At 37.7% G+C, this 21654-nt stretch overlaps 2 pseudogenes; one reads left to right on the top strand and one right to left on the bottom strand.

The window, feature by feature from the left end:
• LOC137395051 (dolichyl-diphosphooligosaccharide--protein glycosyltransferase subunit STT3A-like) overlaps positions 1–21654 on the top strand; it is a 349554-nt pseudogene that overhangs the window by 277346 nt on the left and 50554 nt on the right.
• Positions 11491–14288, bottom strand: LOC137393008 (uncharacterized; annotated as a pseudogene).

Here is a 21654-nt window from a genome sequence, read left to right on the forward strand (position 1 = left end):
GTCTTTGCCAGCAGTTCTTGCAAGTGTCTGAAATGCTCAATCTGCTCAGGACTCCATATCCATTCACAATCATTTCCGAGAAGCCTACGTATATGTCCTGTTGACTCTGCTAGCCGAGGGGAGAACTTTCCTAAATAGTTGATTATCCCAAAAAAACGCCGTAGCTCCTTTTGAGTGGAAGAAGTCAGGAATTTTAAAATGGCTCTAGTCTTTTCCGGATCTGCTCGAATCTCCATACTGTCTATCACTTGACCTAAAATCTTAGTCTCCCGCACGACAAACTTGCACTTATCTCTATTTAGTGTGATTCCAGCTGTTTTTAACCGAGCCAAAACACGATGGAGACGTTTTTCGTGTCGCTTCCTGGTGGCTCCGTGCATCAGTATGTCATCTATGTGACACACTACGCCCTTCAAGTCAACCAACACTTTTTGCATTTCCCTCTGAAATATTTCCGGTTTGCTGCTAATGCTAAAGGGCAATCGCTTAAAGAATTATCTCCCAAAGGGAGTGATGAAGGTGGTAAGTTCTTGGGAAGCAGGCTGAAGCTTCAACTGCCAAAACCCTGAATTAGCATCTAACTTACTAAACAGCTTACAAACTCTCAACTCATTTAACGTTTTTTCTGCTGGTGGCAAGGGGTGATGCTTTTTTTTATAGACTTATTAAGATTTGTAAAGTCTATACACACCCGTAATTTCCCATTTTTCTTGGGAACTACTATGCACGGTGCACACCATTGAATAGGTTTTTCAATACGCTCGATTACTTCTAGCTGTTCCAATCTATTGAGTTCGTTTTGCAGTATATTCTTTCTCGCAGCCGCTACTCTCCTGGGAACAGTTTGAATAATGGTGTACAATTATTTTCTAGGGTTATTTTCACCTGAGCATCCATTGTTCCCAAACCTTTAAATAATTCCGGGTAGCTTGCAAGCCAATGTATATCTGTTTCTACACTATAATTGAAATTAATAAGACCTAATTAAGAAATAGCTGGCCTTCTCAACAGCGGCGTCACCAAATTTTTAACAAAATAAGCTGTTTCGCGAACTTTCACCTCCGACGAAAACAATCTTACCTTCGTTTGACCTGCAACAACCAATCTATGGTTTCCAGCGCCTCTGATGATTTTGTTAGGGTAATTGACGTTTTCACTAAATTAGCCATAGACGCCAACACAGCTGTAACTGCGGCTCTCGTGTCTAGTTTAATTTTCACCTGATGTGAATTAAGTTTGATGTTCGCAATCCATGCTTTTGGAGTTTCGGTAATATTTTCAATCGTGAGTCCATCTAGTCATTCCCGAGTCAGAGCTAAAGTACAAACTCTCCAGCCCTTCACACTCCTGCGTGAGCTCGCTAGTTATATTTATTTGCGATCCTTTTTTTGTTTTACATGCCTTTGCTCTAGCCCAGTGCCCTTTCTTTTAACAGATATAACAAGTCGCGTTGCGTGCAGGGCATCTCTCTCTCGAATGCGAGTCTCTGTTACAAAAGAAACACTTTTGTTTGACCGGTTGACCGTAAGTTCGCTTTTTGAATTTGTCACTAAATGCAGTGTAAATTCTTATCGCATCTAAGTTATCGTCATGGGTTCCCCTAATAACTTTGCGGCTTGAGCATGGTGAGATATGAAATGTTTAGTTTTTCGAATGCAAGTCGCTACGTCTAACTCTTCGACATCGATAAGTTGTTCTCTGAGTTTGTTATCTGCCACTCCTACCACAATCCTGTCTCTTATCAACTGGTCATGCATGTTGCCGTAGTCACAGTTGTCTGCATGAGTATGAACTTCAGTGATAAATTGGTGAATTTACATAGTTCCTTGTTTAAAACTGTTGAATTTTACTTGTTCATAAATCATATTTCTAACAGGTTCAAAATGATTTTCAAACATGACGATTACATTCACCAATGTTCTTGTCCTACCTTCTTCTGTCGCATGAAAATTTAATTGGTCATAAATAGGAACACTGTCTGATTCCATTAGCATTAGTAGTTTAGCAATTTTCTCTTCTTTTTCCATATCACCCTACTTTTTGGCTATTCTGAGGATACTAAATTGCCTTTTGAATGTTTTCCATGATACTGAAAGGTTTTCATCTTTGAAATTTAATTTCTTTACAAAGCGATCATCTTTACTCCTTTCCGCCATTATTTATATAGATAACTGGTTTCTAACAACTATTTACTTAGTTATTCAGTTCTTAGAATTCATCCAAATCCTCAACTTAACTCAAGAGTGCCGAACTACGCAAATAATAGTTAGTATTCCTGGTAAGATTTAGCCAAACCTTTACTACTAGACTTGGAGGTAATTAACAATGCTAGCGTGGGTGTGCTTATTCTGACACCATATAGGAATACTCTGGATATATACCTATTAGTCGAGCATTGACGTCCTTTTAGTAAGCCTCCAGGTTGACGAATCACTCCATAGCCCGATCCCCGTCCTCTCATGCGCATCCGATTAGTCTGACCAATCAGACACCTCTTACACCCAATATCGCGATACTGCCAAGCAGTTTTTAATATCTGCAAAATTAAGTAATAAGTAATATATTTTCTTATAAATATACAGCTTTTTCTTTGTATGACAACCAGCTAAAATCTGTTTAGTTTTTTTAATTCAGCATAATTTTTTGGATATAATACAGAAATCTAGATAAATATCACAACTTCTTGATATTGGTTGATATGTTTTGAAATGTAAACAAAAATGTGCATCGGTTTTCGCTTCTCAAACTTTAACACCAGTTTTCTCGGAACTATGTTTTTGCACCAACGGTAAACATGCATTCAGTTCTTTGACCATAAAATCTGCTGTTATTAAGCTAAAATTAAATTTTTTTTGCAAAATAACTGAGAAATTTCTCATTCTGCTAGTGTAGATAAATCTAAATCATTTATTCCCGACTTAACCATGGTTTTTGTGATCATGATGCATATTTCACAGAAAATTTCCAGTTTTGTAAACTTCGATTTTAAAAAATAAGAAAATTAGTTTCTGTATTCTCCAGAGATAGGCACTCAAGTTAAAATGAGGCTTGAGGCTCGATTGACTGATGAACTAAAACCAATCGGTTCACTGGTATCTTTCACTTACTGCAGAATTTTATTGGTTTGGAGCATCCTACCAGTAAAAATTGAATTCAATCTAGTGTTCAGTGTCACCAGAGAGGAATGAATTGATTCAAACTCTATGTTCAATAAGCAAAACGACTCGAGTCATAATGCAACAATCTTTCCCTTTATAATTACGGCTTTGACAAAAAAACTATGACCAATATGATGTCCTAAGTAACACAAAAGTTTACTTGATTTGCGCCAAAGCTAAGACGTCAGTGCAGTCCCATGTTGCTACTAGCACATGTTTTTAAAAGACTTCTATAGCATAGGGTATATTTTTTCGATCAATACTGTATGCTATTAATACACTAGCTTTATGGTTTGTCTGCACACTGACAGGAAGCTTACTTATAAGCGTCGTAGCTTCTAGCAAAAATCGTTCATTCTACCAATAAGCCTTTATAAGGAATCACATTTGTACCTATACAAAAACAACAATCACATATTGCAGTGCTATCAGATCTTCCCAAACTTGTCACAATAAATTTAAAAAATTAAGCTATCATTTTGCCAAAAAATGAACGAGCTGAACAGTTTTTCTTTTACTCACCAACCAGCCTAAAATTGTGGTTTAATTTTTTTTGATTTCCAGCTTAAATGAATGAAAGAAATATTGCAAACAGAGACTTAAACTTATTTCTGCTCGAGAAATTCTTCATCACTGGACTAATTATGTCTTTTGCTAATACATTTTTATAATAGATAACGTGCCGGCAATTTGGTCAAACTTAAAAAATGATAGCATTTTCTTCAGCCAGTTTTACCAAACTACCAAAATATTAAACATTGATTTTGTTTGTTCAACTGCGTAAATAATTGCACAGAACCTTTTGCTAGTTCTATAAAATTTTAAATTGAAGTTATATGAAGAAAATCTGACTTCACAGCAAAGATAATCTATGTAAGGATGTATTAATTTCATCCAAACAAGCAATAAAGTTTTTAGTGAACTAGTTGATATTTACTATAATACAATCAGTAAATAAACTGAGCTAGGGTGTGTAGCTAAATTAGCAATTTGGGGTTATAAATATTTTAATATACTGTCATAAGTAAAATTTTTGTAACCATTGGTAAAGAATTAATTTTGTCTTGGAACAGCTAAAATTGCCATGAATTTGAACAAAATTATATAAGGCTTTCATATCCGTGATACTACCGGTATAATTTTTTGTATCTAATTACTAAATAGCGCGGCACATGGTCAACACCAGTACCCTGAAAGTTTAGTGTGTGAGTCAGTGATCATCAGGTGTGCTGATAAGAAACTTGGTAGATATTAACACACAGCTAATCTTAAACACCAGAAGACGGTTGAGCATTGTAGATGATAGAGTGTCAGTCTGATAATCTGAATGTTGTGGGTTCAAAACCAGCTTATAGCAATCGTTTATTTCAACCTGTGACCATTACTTTGACAGACAAACAGAAACATGAAGAGATATTGCCTTTTCACTGGAAATAATACCAAACAGTGTCGCCCACAGCAATATAACACGCTATTATCTTAATATATAAATAATAATATAATTCATCTAAATTGCTTAAGCTTAGTAACTTAGTAGAAGTATTTTTGGCACTCTATTTCATGGTAGTTAAAAATTGTTACATTTATAACATGCTGTTTTATGATGCATTTCTCTAAAACTAACAACATGCTCAAGTATACAATGGTCGATAATGAGTTTCTCAGTAGAAATATCGGATTTGTAAATGTCTCAGGCTGAGAAAGACATGGAGTCATCAGAAAGTAGGAACTTGTCCACAGAAACTGATGACAACAACAGAGACACGTCGCAGACATACAAAAGCATTGGATCAGTGTACTTTGTTTTGAGTAAGTACGACGAGGCGCTTAAATATCAGAGAAAAGCTTTGAAGATGGACCAAGCCATGTACGGTGAAAATGTTCATTCAGACCTTGCTCTAGACTACAACAACATTGGTTTAATATACAACTCACTAGGTGACTATGGACAAGCACTAGAATATAACACCAAGTCATTGGATATGCGTAAAGCTATATACGGTGCTGAGGCTAACCATACTGATATTGCTACTAGCTACAACAACATTGGCTTAGTTTACCACTCACTAGGTGATTATAGACAATCGCTAGAATATCTCCTCAAATCATTGGATATGCATCAAGCTATATATGGTGCTGAGACTAACCATACCGACATTGCGCAAGCATACGACAACATAGGTTCAGTATACTACTCACTTGGTGACTATGGACAATCACTAGAATATCACAACAAATCATTGGATATGCATAAAGTCATATATAGTGCTGAGACTAACCATAATGATATTGCGAGGAACTACAACAACATTGGTTCAGTATACCACTCACTAGGTGACTATGGACAAGCACTAGAATATCACAACAAGTCATTGGATATGCATAAAGTCATATATGGTGCTGAGACTAATCATACCGATATTGCTGTAGACCACAACAACATTGGTTCAGTACACATATCACTATGTGACTATGGACAAGCCCTAGTTAATTACACCAAGTCATTAGATATGCGTAAAGCTATTTATGGTGCTGAAACTAACCATACTGCTATTGCTACTAGCTACAATAACCTAGGTTTAGTATATAACTCACTAGGTGACTATGGACAAGCACTAGAATATCACACCAAGTCATTGGATATGTCTAAAGCTATATATGGTGCTGAGGCTAATCATACTGATATTGCTACTAGCTACAGCAACATAGGTTTAGTATACAACTCACTAGGTGACCATGAGCAAGCGCTTGACTGTTACACCAAGTCATTGGATATACTTCACACAGTATACCATGAAAAACCAAATCACCCTGACATACAGAACCTGCAGACCTTAATTTTAGTTCTAATCTCTATTTCTTATCAGTAGCTGTTTAATGAGTAATCCTTTTGGTCAAAAGAGGTAGTCAAAACTTTTACCACCACTGCAAGTGCACATGTTCTTTCTTTTTGATTTTATGTTTTGGGTATAATGTTTACCATTGGGCATTCAGTTTTCTTTATGTATAGCAACAACCTATTAACTACACTAGAAATAGGAATGCAAAACCATGGTGTCATAAATAAACAGCCACATTCTGTGTTACACAACGTTATCGCTTTGTTCACTTTCGCTGTCACCTAGTCAGGCAAGTGAGTCATCATTGTTTACCTTGAAAGAATCAAGAGACATTTTTGTTGCTACACAAATTTGCATAACTACTTAAATGCTAAAGGTATTTGTTTGAAAATTTAGATGTAAAGCCTATTCACTCTGTATTTTCTAATCAGCAAATTTTTAAATAAAAAGCTGTTTATCTTGTAGCTAAAGTGTGAAGAAAAATGTATATTGTTCCATTCAAAATATATTGCAAACTTATTAATGTTGCCCTATGCTATGGGCTAACATGTCAGCTAGCTAAGTATAAAAACTGATTTCAACTGCATATAGACTGGTAAATGGTACAATGATTGCAGTCCGCCATAAATATAAATAAGTCATAAAAGTCATAGAAAACAATCGACATATGGTACACTTTTTTATACCTATTGTGAAGGGTGAGACATGATTAAGGACGACCAGTCGGCTGAGCTTTGAGATTATTCTTGTTAATAGTTACTTTTGTAGCTTCCTTTTGAGTTTTTATCTTGGCAAATCTGGAAGTGATAGCTTTAACTGATACTGTGCTGAAGGTTGAGCATGAAAATTGCAATGCAATGCAATGCAAATAATACGTCATTTAACATGTGCATACAGTATACGGAATAGGACAACAATTTTGATCAATATGCCTTACATAGCTCGTGGTATCTCTCTTGGATAAAAACTTGCGGTAGCATTTTCTGTGGGTTCAAGTCCATCAGAACGTGGATTTTAGTTCAAAGATTTTAATAGCTATAGCTGGACATACATACACACACACAAGCGACAAACTTTAAAAAATATATATGGATTATTAGTTTGGTAATTTAGATAATTTGGTACAATACTATAGACCTATTTTTAAAGATTTGCTACTCTTGAGTCTTTTCCTAGTTGTCTGCTAGTATCAACTCTTATAACTCAGCACCTCAGCATCTACTCCTATGAGTTAGAAACTCTAACACTCAGTCCATGACTATCTCTAAGTAGAATCAGACATCAAACGGTAAAGGGAATTACTGCCTTCTCATTGCTGATCCAACAGTTGAATAGGTAAGAAACTTAAGCTTTTTTAGGGTTGACTGAATTACTGCTAAAGGCTTTCATATACATATAAAGAGCTTATGGTCTTATGCAACTTTCACATAACCATCATACGGAACTGAGGCTGCGTTTGATGAATAACTCATAATAAAAAGTGTGTTATCTTTTCCATGTTCCAGGGTCAGAAGTTGGAAATTTGCTTCAAAATCATTTCAAAGGAATTTTGTAAGCCTGTACCGAAGTCACTATAGGGTAATTAATCGGGTTATAAATGCTTTCACAAGAGTTTGCTTATCTAGTAGGTGCAGGGGTAAGCAACTTTCGATTATTTTATTTCACAAGCGACATGATCTACCGCTGAAAGGTCTGGTCTCAGCTGAGCATGTGATTTTCAATAACCTCTGGAATTATTTCCAATAAACCAATGGAATAGTGAGTACGACTAAACCAAGGCTAGAATTGGGGAAAAACCAATGACAATATAATGTTGTTTTACCACATAATGTTTAATAAGATTGTATTTGGTTAATCACGACTGATTGTCATTGATAATGTTCAGAAAACATTAATAACCAACTTGCTGTAAGCACAAGTACAACGCTGCTTCTTTCAGCTTGTGTAATAACCATGGCAACAAGGTAAAACAATGCGTTAAAAAGAGCATTCATAGCAAACCAGGAATCCAGGATTCTTGATTTACTCTAACCTAATTTTAGCACTTGTCTGCTCCACCCTTCTTATTCATTGCTAGTTCCTATATCAAATCTTTTTTCATCACGGGTTTTCCAGTCTTCTATGCTCTTGACTTTTGGATATTAAGACATGACCACCTGGCTTTCAAAGCATCTGACGTCAGAAGCTTTTGTTTGGAGAAAATGCCAAAGTGTGAAAGCTCAGAACTATTCAGCTTCTGTTACGATTAATTTGGTTCAATCAAGACAACCAGTTTGCTATTGATTGGACAAATCTTATTAGCAGTGGCTAAATGTAGCTCTTATCCACAAACTAATAAATCAATCATTCACATAGAGTGCAACAAACGGAATCTCTTGACAATAGAAAAGCAGATACAGTGAAACATGGATAACTCGCCCTCGGATATAGCGAACACATGGTTAACTCGACTGGATTTGCTTGGTCCGTTCCCACGCAATGATAAATGGCTCTATATAACTCGAACTCAACACTGTTAATTCGAACTGTTTTTTGCCCAACGGCTACCGAAACGGTTGCTATCGCTTTAGAAAATCACTTTATTCCAAGCCATAGAGGTGAACCTCAACTTTTCGTAATTCATAAGCGTCGTTACTACCTCCATCGGCAAAATATTTTTGTCAACGACTGTTCTAAAGGTTTGGTGAAATTTGATTTATACTGTTATACGATGAATAGCACGGGCGCAAGGATTTTCGCCACGCACATACAAAACAAAAACAGCATGTTGTTTTTGTTTTGTATTTGCGTGGCGAAAATCCTTGAGTGCGTGACCCGGCTAGCCCGTGATGAATAGTTTTCCGACGTGGATTCCGTGTTGAATCAACGTCGGAATGTTGAATGTTTAAAACGTCTTAAAAATTGTCGTAATTAAACGTATACGTCGTCCTAGCTAAAAAAAACTGTTCATCGTTTGACTTAAACACAGAATACGTGTGTACATTCAATAAGTATCCATTCAAAAAAATGTTAGTGATATACAATGTACCGTAAAATCTCGTAAAACTTTTAATTGAACTGCCTCGGAGTGTTGCTCTTAACGAATGCCATGTAAAGTAAGTTAATCTTTGCATAAACTTCAAGAAAAATCGGCAAAATTGATCGTGGTAAAACGCTCAAAAGAAAAAGAAGTCTTTTCTTTTAAGCATTTCAGCAACGATCAAGTTTTGCCAATGTCAATCTAAAAAACGTCCTGGCAATAACATCACCTCAAACAACAAACCAATCTCAAGTGATAGAAAAATCTCTATACTTTTTGATAAAAACGTTTTAAACTTTACATTAGAAGCATTTAATTTGAAACAAGCCATTTGTGCTTTTGATTTATATTATAGTTTGTATATGTTCATGTATCTACTAATAAATAAGTAAATACATGGACTTGTGACAGTGCTCTGATAACTTGAACACTCTGATAATTCGAACACTTTTGCTCGGTCCCTTGAAGTTTGAGTTATCCGAGTTTCACTGTAATTAGATAAATGCTGACTTTTAGAGTTTTTTCAGTTGTTTTATATAAGACTACTGAATGCACAGTGATGCCCGGTGATGCAGGTAATGAAATAATAACATGTGCATCACCAGGCATGGGTACAGCATTTGAGTGAATTTACCTAGTAACTTTCTATAATAAGGGCCATGTCCTGTGTCTGAAGCAAGCTTGTGATGTTACGCTATACATAATGATCAATCATATGATCATGAACTTGAAGCATGCTAGTATTTTCACTAGCGCTGAATAAGTATGTGAATTATTATTACATAATATGGCAAAGACACTGTAGTATAGAGAGTTAGTTTGCTTCTTTGCTGACCCGGAGCTTCTCAGTTCAAATCCACTGCTAAGCAGATTCTTCATTCCTAAAACTTTATCCCTATTACTGGGCACCAATGACAGATCAGCAGACAAATGACACACACTGGGATTTACATAGACTAGCTGAATACCAGGGGTTGTGCGTGTAATAAAATAACTACCAAATGACCTTGAGTAGCCTAAGCTAGTAGCTTACTATAATAAGAGCCGTGTAAGAAGCCAGCTTCATAATCGCTGCGTTACACGTAATGATCATAACTTTTAAGCATGCATGCCGAGACGTGAAGGGTGCTATTTTAACCAATCATCATTAAAGGTTGGCAGGTGCATAATTATGTGGTGTATATATGTGTACAAGTATTCATTTATATAACAATGTAGCTGCTATGGCCTAGTGTTTTAGTTCGCTTGTTTGCAGACCTAGAGATTTGAAGTTCAAATCCAGTGCGAACCAGATTTGTCGTTCCTAAAACTATATTGTTACAACAACCCATATGAATGACCGACTAAAAAACATACGATAAACACTGGAATTTATATATACAGTAGATAAGCACTCATTTGAATCTTTGTTTATAATTGTGTCAACCCTTTAGTATCTGCTGCTAGCCTGCTTTAATTAGTCTCTAATACCTAAAATCTAATATTAATATTTAATAATAATACTCGATAATAGGGTCACCCTATATGGTTTTCCAGCTTGGTTGGTGACTCCTAATGAGTAAACCAGCCAAAGGAAAAAGCTGAAAGGAAAATACTGCATATATATAACAATCCTCAGAAACAAATTTATAGTATCCACCAAGTCAGGATCTCCAAATAGTGGCTACAACACTTTTTAGGCCTCTTATTTACAAAGAGCTAACCAGTTTTATAATTATGAAGTCCTTATCAGTGTAATAACTTTTCAGTGCGTTTAATGTTTCAGTTTCATTCTCTTTCCTCAAAATATATCATATACATTACATCTCATCACGTACTTCATATCTCATCTTACCTAAACATAGTAAGCTTTAAACTTATACGTTGAAAATAACTCTGCTATTTAACTAAGAACCATGTTGTCTTACCTCTTAGAAAAGTTGGATAACAGTTTTGAACAACACAGACAGGAGTCTAGTTTGCAGAATGAAACATATTTATATTAGACAAGAGATATGAGTAGCACATATAACCATCTGGTGTATAACTCTTGAGCAAATATAGCAATGATGCCATTACTATACTATAACAGTATTTAAAACACTAGATAGTTATAAAGAATAAGTTTTTAAAATTTTATTGAATTAAAAAAATACGGGAAATTTGATGATGGACAGAATTAACCATCGCAAATTATACAACTCCCAAATACATGTACTTATTATTTTAGTGTAAAGCGCTTCAGGACTAATAAAATATGTGACAGCTGAAAAGATAAAAAGCATTTGTAAGATTGTTTGCACACGGTTACAGTTATTTAGTGTGACCATATTGAGCAGTTATTTCAATTATAGCAACACTTAGAAGCAACAGACATTTATTCATAGTTGACGAAAACTGCGTCCTAGCGATTAGTGACATATTGTTATCAATGCATGCTGGCAATGGGTTTAAAATTGTAACAAAACGCATATATGCAGGTTTCAGCAGGTGATTAGCAGGACATGTCAGGTCGTAATATAGAAGTGCCTCGAGTAAATGAATGCATAGCGCTTGGTTCTCTCTGTCCAATGCTGACATCTCTCTGAAAGCTTGGCTCTCTAACAAAATACATAGACATCATTAGATTACTTCATGCTATTTACGTGTAGTTAATTTACGCAGAAAAATGAAAGGCGTATTTAGCTACAAGCACTGTAAGATAAACTCTACCTCATGTGTAAGCTGGGCCAGTTCATAGGTGCTGGGGCACCACTGGTTGTAGTGCTCAATGGAGGAGCACCTGCAGGATATGCCGGCTCAGGCTCTGTCTCCTGTGGATAACCTTCTGTCTCCGGGTAACCTCTGACCTCAGCGTATGTCTTATCTTGGGGATAAGCGTATGAAGGATGTCCGGTGTACACCGATGGTACAACTCCAGGCTGGGCAGTCTTTGGTATCTTAATTTAACCATGTCCCTAAAAACTCATATATAATATATATATATAGATCTTAAAGTTTGTGTGTTTGTGTGTACTTCGGTTTGTCTAGCTATAGCTATTAAAATAAGATCCAGAATCCATATCGCAGAGGATTTGATCTCAGAACCTCCCGTTCACCAGGCAAATATCTTACCGATTAAGCAATGATGGATTTATTGGGCGATCTACACTATGGCGCTCTGTGAGTGAAAATGTGCATACAGATCTGCGTGGTGCAGCATGATTTTATGCTTGCTCTCGCGGCTCTTATTAGCAAGTACTCCCAGTACTAGCTTACTCAAATTAGCCATTGGCAATGTGCCAGGCGAATGGCAAGCAGCAGGCAACTACATCAGCTGTCACTGTCCATAAGCTGTTGTATAGTCTTTACTATAATAAGAGCTGTAACTATTTGTTCGTCCGTCTGGAGCCACGATAACAACGTTAGCAAAAACAGTTATCTCATCTGAGAATTAAACTCACATCTTCCGTTTTACAGACTGGCGCTAGCCACTGCACTGCCTTACCACTTTACGAGGTTCCTACGCACGTACTGGTCCCTCATGTCAATTTCTCATGCTGCACAGGACTGCCAACGATGTCTACTATGTAATATCAATGCTTCAAAACATTGTTCCTAAACCATCAAATAAAATTTATAGTTACTGGAAAGCATATTAAATATGTATAGTCATGGTTCTACATCTTCTCAACATCAAACTAGGCGTGCTTACCGCAGCTCTTTGCAATTGTTCAGGAATTGGTCAGAATAGGTGAGCTTCCAATGGTCGTGATTGGGTGAATAGTCCTCCAACTGCAGCATATCCTTGATGACTCCCAGCTGCCATGACATCGTGAACATCATAACGCACCTGTATAAAACAAATAAATTTGCACAAAAAAGCCAATTCAATATACACTATAATAGCCAAAGCACCATGTACCACAGGTGAAAATAGCAATTAGTACTACAAACTTGTAGGGTTTATCTTACCACCTTATTGTAGCTATTTTAATTGCAGCAATTTTACTGTAGACTCAGTCAACAGTTATAACCTAAATTTGGTAGAGCAGGTAAAACTAATGATGATTTAAAAGTATGTCTTACTGTAGCCAATATTCTCAAAGCCTTCACTTTATCCTCTTCATAAGGAAAGGAGCTCAATATTAATTCTTTTCCAAGTTCGGTGTTGCAGTCAACCAGTGCTCTGTGAACAATTGGCATTACTGACTACAGGTATCATGCAGTTACTTCTTGCATGCACAATGGTAAGTACGTTACTTGCAGGTAATTTAGTGAATCATTATCTACCCATTAGAAGACAACTTTCAGGTCAACTCACTGCTCATAGCAAATATATCTACTAAGCAGTTTAAACGAATACATACATGTATGTCCTTTATCAAAAACCTTTTAATTTAAGGAAGTAGATGTCAAGATATTTAACAGTCTAGCTAGTTTCAAGAAGGAAGGGAACTAAAAATAAGCATAAAGATATAACATCAGGGATCACGATGTACTAACCTTTTGATGCAGTCAAGGACAATCAGTTTATCATTGTGTACGCTTATGGCATTTATCACTGTTCTTGCATCATCACACGTCATTCTCACTAGCCTCTGCAAGTAGAAACTTACTACTACAATATAGTATATAGTTGACTAAATGTAACAGTTATGACAGTCAATCATTGTAAAAATAACAAAATGACAGAAGGTTTCTTTGGGTAGCAGATAATACTTGAGTTTGGCTTTAGGCTCATAAACCGCAGTAAGTCTAGCCAAATTCAGATTGTATTATTGGAGTTGTCAACAATTGATAAATTCTATGAAGTACGTAGAAGTAGTAGTTTTATTATTACTCAAAGTATTGTTTTGAGCAGTTTTGGTGGCTTAAATTTGTTCTGGCAGAGCTGAGAATGCTTAAGATGAAAATAAGAGTAACGATGATTAATGAGATCAGTTTGAAGGAAAAACAAGACTGACACGTGTATTGAACATGCGTTGAGCAAACAAGGAGGTGGACAAGACACCAGAAAAGGTTTATCGATCTGGCAAAAAAGATATGGCGGTTAGGAAATGATGGTCCAAAAAAGGCAGACGTAAAGCTGTTGTAGTGACCTTAAATGAATAATCTAAAAGAAAAGTTAACAATTGTTGAAATAAATCTTTTAGTTGATAACACACCTTAGTTCATCAACATTCATTAAAAACAAGTCTTGTCTTTTCTTAAAATAGCAACAAATATAAAATATTAAGTTTTCGTTGCACAACAATGTTGTGTGGAGATATTGGGAATATAACATACCAACAGGAAAGGCAGCCAGACCATGGGATAAGCATATAATACATGCAAGCAGCAAGACAACGCCTAAAGGCATCGAAAGATCCAATAGTTAGAAAATGTCAAAAGCAATTTAGAAATTTTAAATTTAGAGGAATTAATCATAGAAATTGCGTCAATACCAGATGGAGAACATGCCAAAGGGATGTAAAGAAAACAACTAAACCTACCAACCACCATCACCAGAAAATTACCAAATATACATTAGAGACTAATCGAATGAGTACACATACAGATCCGCCAGTCTGGTCAAATATGGCCTTCGACTTACACAAACAAACACAATGACTACCTACCAAGCGACTGCATGGACCGCCGGCAAAACAAATTATGACACGAGCAGATGGGCAAACTACAAATATAATAAATGTAGCTACAAGACTACCTGAAGTAGAAAAGTTCTCAAATGGACCCTCAGCAGAAATCACTTTCAGTGAATAGAAAGACAATTATGAGCTGAACTGCCAAGCCTTAAGTATTCCGCGAGAAAATTGGGGAAAAATACTCCCACTATATCTCACCGAAGGCGCTCTCATTACTTATCGCAATATAATAGCCAGAAATCCAACCATTAAAGAAGATTATAACATACTCACATCTGAACTCGCTGAAAAATTTGCAGTGACAGATGAAATAGCTAATACAGTAGACCTAAACAACATAGTAAAACACGAGTCTGAAAGTGTTGGCAAGTAGGCCTACTACGCAAGCATCACGACTATGGCTAAAAGACTGTTTCCCACAATGACTGCTGATGCGCTAGAACAAATAATATTATCGTCATTTGTCTGAGGCCTGCCAGTGACCTTCAAGAGAGGCTTGCTAAACAATCCCAGCATTACTACATCAGACAGTGCCTTCAAAGCAGCACAAAGGATGGAAAAGACAAATGCTATTCTACTTTATGAGTCGGCACACGCAAATATTAGTGCAGTAAATCGTGACATACGACTGGAAGAACAGATGGAGGCAATGAAGCACAGCCTGAAAAACCTGGAGCTAAGAGAAGCTGAGAGAGTAGCAGAGAGCAGACGCGGGCATAATAATAATAACAACTGGTTCCGGCAAGATAGAAATTACGGTGGTAATGCAACAACTAACTCAAACTGGTGAGATAGAAGATGGAATAAACCAATGGGTAGACAATTTCAGGGCAATCATAGAAACGGCCAAGCACAATATTACTCAGGCAGAAGGTTTGATAATCGTTGGAGAAATCAAAGAAATAACAACTTTTCAAGAGCGCCTCAAGGACAATCATGGAGACAGAACCAGATGCAAACAGCAAGAGAACATCATCGCCAGCATGTGGGCCAAGAGTTCACAATGGATGGCAGACCCATATGCAGAAACTGCAATGGCATTGGTCATCAATACTACTTTTGTAGGAGAGCAGCCAACTCTACACCAGAAAGACAAATGGCCCAACAAAATCGCATGGTGCGCTTTCGAGATACCAGAAACCAGCCGAGGGCTGTCAACACTCTCAATAGTCATAAAGGTCAAAACACTAATAAGACAGGAGTGGTAAACAATCTAAACCCAAACTTACCTACACCAACAGTTCATGTAGAGGAGAAGCTTGATTGTGCTGCAACTGAACAAGAGCAGAAAACTCTTCAGCCACAGATAGAACAGACCACTTTTCAGCCACATAGAGAGCAGACAACTCTTCAGCCACAGGTAGAACAGACCACTCTTCAGCCACAGAGAGAGCAGACAACTCTTCAGCCACAGAAAGAACAGACAACCCCTCAGCCACAGATAGAGCAGCAGCTAGACATAGAAGAAAACCGCATTGATGACAACAGTGAACATACAGAGGAGCGTGAACTAGATGAACAACTGCGAGAATATATCAAATGGTTTGCAGATAATAAAGCCATTATCCTAGATACGGAGCCCAATGCAATACAAACAACAACCAATGAAGAATGGTACAACTTATTAACATGGACGAGCAATTACAATACTGATGAAGAGAATTGGAAAAGAGTATATGAAGCAGAGCTGGCACAACTACAGATAGACAGGGAAGATATACTGAATCAAGAAAATATCTCAGCTCAGAGGCAAAACGATGTACAGTGTAACCAGAAACTGCAACATCAAAATATTACAAGAGAAGATAACTTCAAGGACATAAGGAAAGGCAAGAGAGAAGTACGTTGGACAACAGATGACACAATAGCACAAATCAACACCCTCGAAAACCAATCAAAGCGATCTGAAAAACGAGCAAGGAAACGCAAACGATGCAAGCAAAGGCCAGAACAGCAACCTGGATACCCAAATGGATACATTAGGGAACTACTAGTACAACCACACGTTCTTAGCAGCTTGGATACTCGTATGGCACAACTATGGATCAGAGAAAGCTCTAATGCCCAACAGGCCACCGCAGAGGACGAGAAACTAACATGTACAGCCTCTAGTGATCCTACAATTACAGAAAATGAAGAAAATTCTCAAAGCACTAGTTGCCTTAGGGAGACAAATGCTATTTGTGATATGAAAGAAGAAAAGCCAGAAAGGAGAAAGAAAAAGGCAGCAATTGATATGACTAAGACTAAGCCAAGCCACAAAGCTCAACTCAGCCCAAGCCTAATGACAGGACGACTGACAATCATCTTGAAAGAGGCAGGAGGACCGATTGCTCTGACAACTGTTATTATTTTGGTTTGCAGCCTAATTGGAAAAGCAAAAGCGCACCCAGACAATCCCATACTATGTCACACAGCAGATGACCCCAGATCGCACCCACACTTAATACTGGACTTACCTGACGAGATAACGTGCTCCAAATCTAAAGACTTCACACTGGAGGTAAAAGTGCTGAATCTACAAATATACGAGAAGTGTTACAGTTGGCGAGCAATGAATATGCCTTCCAAACAAAGAAGTAGACACTATCTATCGCGGCCAAAGATGAACAGGAAAAATAGCGGCCAAACTTTTTCAACTCGATACCTGGATTTAACGCACCTATTTTTCTCATGGACGAGCCAACAGCACCCAAGTGTGTTAGACAACAATGCAACAAAGGCAATACATGGTGATATACATGTATCTGAACTGTCAAACGACATGCAATCACATTACGGAAGACTTGGAGGAGAAAGCACGCCTAAAAATATGACAACTACAAACAGAAGGTATGAGCTACAAAGCCGTACAAAGAAAAAACGGATGACGGATTATATTTATGACGATGAGCTACAGAATGATTTGGAGTAGCTTACAGCATCCAGCTCTACACATATATCAATACATTTTAAAGAAAAACTACATAAAAAAAGGTTATAAAAAGAAGAAAATACTTTACAGCTTGATCCTAGAGCAAATACACAACTAGATACTTATCGACAATTGAGGACATGCAGACGGCAATAATTATAAGCAACTTACGTAAAACAATAAGCAAGTATACATATACGTATATCCAATGCGGTTGACTGTCACGATAATATTGCGAGTGCAATATATTTCCCGGATGACCCACCTAAAATTGACAGAAGAGTGATCGACATTCTTCAACCTGAAGCAAATTGGCTATGCGATGGAGAGTCATCTAATGAGGATTGAGAAACTGCAATACGACACGCCCATAGAGCCTACTTAACCAAAACAAAGACAAAATACAGAAGTACGTAATGAATGTTAATGAACTGAGATGATGATCATTGTTGTGACAGGCGAATAAAGACCAAAAACCAAACAGCATATAGATAGGAGATGATCAAAATGGATTCCTGCAAATGATTAAGCCAGGGTCTGGCTTCACCTGAAGGCCAGTATGTGTCAGGATTGGAAAGTTTGAAAGCTTGCAGAAAGCAGCATTCACGCTGAAATTGGCGTCACGGATATTGTAATGCTAAAACAAAACGTGACAATTTGCCAAGTTACGAATACATCAGTATTGGAAGCTATGACAGATCAGCGTGTCAGACTGCAGAGATAGGATTGCATCAGTGATAGAAGTGATGACAGGGCAGTATGAAAAAAGCATCCGTATTAGAAGCCTTTCTACAACACAGCATTGCTTGTCAAACAATTTATAAGTAAATTGTTTGACAGGTAATGTCGGCATAGGAAACTTGAAAAAAACTAAGACTAACGGCAACCTCTCCCACTGCTACAAACAGCGTAGTAATTGATGTATTACCCCTATGCTCCCATGTACCAAACATAGTAGCAGTCAAGCCATTACAATTGATGAAGAGAAATTAACAAGCCCGACTGTATAGGATGTCACCACTACACATGAAGAAGATGTATAGCCATACGCTAGTCAATTACAGGAACAAGCACAAGCAAGGACATACGTACATCGAACCGTCGACCAGTCGTAAACGAAATTGAACATTTACAACACTTTTATAGATATAGCTTATAATATCATTAATTATAGATAATATGACTTTGTAAAATCATAATAAAACTATGCATGAATTCTTATGTTTAAAAAAAATAGAATTGATATGATGAATATAGAAAAACATGAGATATGATTATCTCTTTTACTTTATGTAAGATAAATTATTATAACTGTCTCAGAATGAAGATTATAGCAAAATCCATTTTATATGAATCAGCTATTGATGGTTTTTCAGGTTATGGCCAATTTTGTAGTTATAGACTTAGTTTATTTCATGAATGTATCGCAGCGTCATGGAATCCCATAAGGTGCCAATTGTCAAGGGATCAAATATCAAATGTTAAAAAACTGTCAAGGCATCAGATATCAAATGTCAAAAAAAAGAATCCTGGCTGACATGGAAGACAAGCCTTGTACAAATTATTAGTTTAATTCACGGGCATATCACATCGTCATGGAATCCCATAAGATGTCAACTGTCAAGGCGTCAGATACCAAATGTCAGAAAGGACCGCTGGCTGACATCGGAGACGCTAGAAACAGACATTACAAAAATGTTGTAAGAATCCAGTGACATTTGACACTTATGCGCGAATAAGTATATAAGGAGAAGCTGGCAGCAAGCCAAACAGACAGGATTTGGCAGCGAGCCAGAGCGCAACTGGCAGCGAGCCAGAGAAAGGCAGAGCGCATCTGGCAGCGAGCCAGAGACAGTAACTTGGCAGCGAGCCAAGCAGCAAAAGAGGGCGCAGAGAGAGGCTAATATAAGCCATAACCTGCAGCAGATAGCCTGCAGAGGAGCATCCCATTGAGGAGGAAACATACAGCAGATACAATCTACCCAAAGAACCAGGTAGCCACAAAGCCCTGAGAAAATAGAATTTGTTCAGCCACCTGCCAGCAGAAGGAGCCGTCATTACATGCCTCGTCACTACACACCTCGTCACTACACGCCTTGTCACTACACGCCTCACAGACACATAACTATTAAACCTAGAAAGGTCATAACCAATAGGGCCAATCTACTATATAAACGGCAATCGTTGTCTGTCTGTCTATCTGTCTATCTATCTGTCTATCTGTCTGTCCGCTTTATAGAGTACCGTACTTTTCCGACTATTAGCCGCTACTTTTATATAAGGGCGTGTCTATTCTGTGGTTTCTTTTCACCGCTAGGGCGCATTAACGGGAATCTCCGGTTAGTACACGCCTCTATTATAATACGTAACCCGCTATTCATCGTAGGGATGGACGATAAATACTGACATGCTAATAGTACGAGTTGTCTTCTCGATATATTGAGTCACCGATAACTCCCAAATATGAGCAGTATAAATAAATTATATGGCGGTCTTTTTTTTCGATTCGATCGTTAGTTAGTAATGTTTTATTTTGCTGATAACAAAATAACAAAAAGCCTCTATTTGCAGGCATATTATCCAATAAAACGGAAACTGTAGAAGAATCCTGAATGCAAGATAGTAGTGAACAATTCATATTTAGTTTGAGATTATTTGTGTAAAAGTTAAAAGAAAATTTACATGAGAGGATGACTTCAAATAAGTAATGCAGGATAGCTTATACAAAGATAAATTGATTGATATGTACTATATACAAGGGTTCAGGGCTGAAGAATAGATCCTCTATGAGTATTGATTGTGGCAAGATTGTAACAGATTCGATCGTACGAAGCAAACTTAATTAAATGAGTAAGTAGTAAAATTAAATTAGTAGTAAATATTAGTAGTGAATTAAATAAAATTTACTACACTTTAAATAAATTAATGAGTAGTAAATTACATCTAATTAATATTTACTGCCAACGTGTACCGGAAAGGTCATGTGAACATTTGTTTCTTGCAACCACTAGAAAAACGCTGTTCTCTATCAGCCATGACCAGCTATACGTCGCCTGCTCAAAAGTAGGCACACGCCGAGAACTGTTTCTTCATACGCCCGACAGAAAAACCAAAAATGTTGTCTATCCGCATGTGTTGCGTTGAACTAAGGGAAAGAGAGAGGGAGAGAAAGGGAGAGAGAGGGCGAGCGAGGAGGAGAGGGGGGAGAGAGAGAGGGGGAGAGGGAGAGAAGGGGAGAGAGAGGGAGAGCGAGGAGGAGAGGTGGGGAGAGAGAGAGGGAGAGAAAGAGGGAGAGAGGGAGAGAGAGGGAGAGACGGAGAGAGAGAGGGAGAGCGAGGAGGAGAGGGGGGGGGGGGGGGAGAGAGAGGGAGAAAAAGAGGGAGAAGAGGGAGGGAGAGAAGAGAGGGAGAGAGACGGAGAGAGAGAGAGAGGGAGAGCGAGGAGGAGAGGGGGGGAGAGAGAGGGGAGAGAAAGAGAGAGGGGGAAGAGGGAGGGAGAGGGGAGAGACGGAGAGAGGGAGAGAGGGGAAAGAGGGAGAGGAGAGAGAGGGAGAGCGAGGAGGAGAGGGGGGGGGGGGGGGAGAGAGAGAGAGGGAGAGAAAGAGGGAGGGAGAGAGGGGAGAGAGGGGAGAGATGGAGAGAGGGAGATGTAACGGCATATTTGGAGTTGTTTTACAGTATGAAAGACAACTCTCAATAAACCTTATGCTGCGCGTGAATCTATTCCTGTAAACGGGTAATGCAGCTAGTTACATATATACAAGCGTATTGTTATTTTTGCTTGCTTTGGCTAGTAACATTGACAGAATTACTGTTATTTTTCGTTCTTCTAAAGGAAATAGATTTACAGACACTTGAAAAACAAACCACTGGTGCATTCTTGTTGTCTATTACAATAATTGCCTACAAGTACTAGTAGGCCTATCAGTACTACTTGCTGTGAACTTTGATACTTAGGCTAATCATTGCAATAACGAGCTGCTGTCAAAACAAGTTGCAAGGAGAATTATAGGAGTGTCCATCTCCATTGATTGAGTTGTTATTTCAATTTGGCCTTATAGCAGCAGTCGGATTTTTGTGGGCAGAAGTGCCACTTTGTCTGCGGTCAAAATTTGTCT

Source organism: Watersipora subatra, chromosome 4, assembly GCF_963576615.1.
Source record: "Watersipora subatra chromosome 4, tzWatSuba1.1, whole genome shotgun sequence".
Classification (NCBI taxonomy): Eukaryota; Metazoa; Bryozoa; class Gymnolaemata; order Cheilostomatida; family Watersiporidae; genus Watersipora; species Watersipora subatra.